Here is a 2,009-nt window from a genome sequence, read left to right on the forward strand (position 1 = left end):
AATTTTGAAAGCCTTTCGAAGAGGAATATCATTCCATGAATTTTTGACTCTAACTCCTACTTTAAACGTTAGTTTCTTATACCTTGTTAGAGGTTTATTGAACAGAATTGAGAGGAAATCAGTGTTCTTGACATCTCCAAGGGATTTCCCAATAAATATTTTGACGCGACCATTCCTTGTAGAAACAAATTGAGATAACTTGTGAATGAGTTTTGACCATGATCTTTAATGTAGCGGTAAATTTTGTATTTTAATGATGGAATGGCCCTTTCTGCAAATGCAGCTTTTGTTTTACTTAGTGCTGAGTAAACTTCAATGTCTTTCTCTTTGCAAAACATTTGAAAGTTCTCCATATTCTGTTCCTTTATCAACTCAAAATTTTTCAGGAGTGTTTTTTTGAGAACTATTTTTTTTTGAAAGCATGCAAAAGGTCTTTGGCATATTTTGTTTTCCTTGTTTGACTGTGACAAATCGTAAAAAAACATCAACAGCAACCGATAAAAACTTGACTCCATTGTTTTGTTTCGCTAGTTTGTCCACAAAAGCCAAGTCCATAAACCAAATTTCATTGATACGATTTGAAAAAATTTGAAGTCTTCGGAAACGTCTGATTGGTGGACCAAATTTTGTATACGATGTCTAAGTTTGTGAAAAATGTTCTTTTTTTTTTTCTGACAAACCGCTTGCATAATTCAATTTCGCATAGAACCGTACGCAGCTCTAACCCTAGAATACAACCTGTTCAGACTTACCTTTTAAGATTTTGAAAGGAATCCATGTTCTCCTGTCCTTCGTGTAGGCATTCTTGTTGATAACAAGCTTAGGTGGAATTTGAGCTGCTTCTAAAATGGTAAATTAAATATCCGAAATGGCGGTATTTTTTTCGCCTTGGTGCACTCTCAAAGCCTACAAAAGATTTTTTTTGTTTCTTGATTATCTATTATGATTTTTTCTGACTGACTTGAATTTTTCTGACTGAAAATTTGTCTATTAGTCGTGGCTTCTCTGTGATCTTGAATTTTAAATGATAAACTTAATTAATCAAATCAGATCATCTAAGGTTCTCCTGGGATCTTTAACCTGAGACTATTGAAAACTGTTTTCATTTTAGATTGAAGAAATTTCTTGGGTTTTAAATTAAACAGCATTTTTTATCTGCTTTTTCTGGAGATTTGGGTCTGAAGAAAAACAAAAAGATAGTAGAGAAAAAATAAAAATGAAAAGTCCCAAAAGTGTTTTCAGGTTTAGAGAAACCTGAAAACTCAAAAAAAATTAACCTTTAAAATAAAGGTTCTTGATATAGTTTCCATGTAATTGTACTGAGCAGTTTTTTTCCAGGTTTCATTGCAAGTATTGATGACTAGGATCAGTAAATAAAGTTTGTCTAGTTAACAGCGAACAGTTAACAATATTCAGACTGATATTTGGACTATCAGAAAGCATGTAAAAATTAGATCTAACTCGAATTAGTTTAGTTTGATAATTGTTTTTGGTACCATTAATTTTTCGCAAGTACACTAATCAATGGCGAGGCACCCATAGAATGAAAAAATTATCCGTGGTCTTAAGGAATTTGCTCTATCAGTCTGAATTATCCTCGTATTTTGCTTTACGTTCTACTTTTCCCCTCTTGAAATCATCAATTAATCTCACTTGAATAGTTGAAGCTTTAGGCTAAGATGGGCATCGACCATATCCAAGTAGAGATTACGATCCGTTTCAAATTCAAACTCAATACTACTTTCATCTAGAGAAGTCCTGGGGAATACTTCTTGAGTGTAAGATGACATATTTGTTTCCAAAAATTGGACTTTATCAAAAATCTCCAATGAACAATTTGTAAAAGCCCCGTTCCGGAAATGAGTAATTTGATTGATACTCATTTTGTGTTGTCAAAGATGTCTTTGCGAGAGCGACATATACTTTTTCGAGAAATGGATTTGATTCTGTCAGTTCTACGCTTGGATTTCTTCTTCCACCTCCCAATTGTTTCCGAACTGTTTTTGTAC

The sequence above is a fragment of the Symsagittifera roscoffensis genome, chromosome 4 (genome assembly GCF_963678635.1).
Source record: "Symsagittifera roscoffensis chromosome 4, txSymRosc1.1, whole genome shotgun sequence".
In the NCBI taxonomy this organism is placed as follows: Eukaryota; Metazoa; Xenacoelomorpha; order Acoela; family Convolutidae; genus Symsagittifera; species Symsagittifera roscoffensis.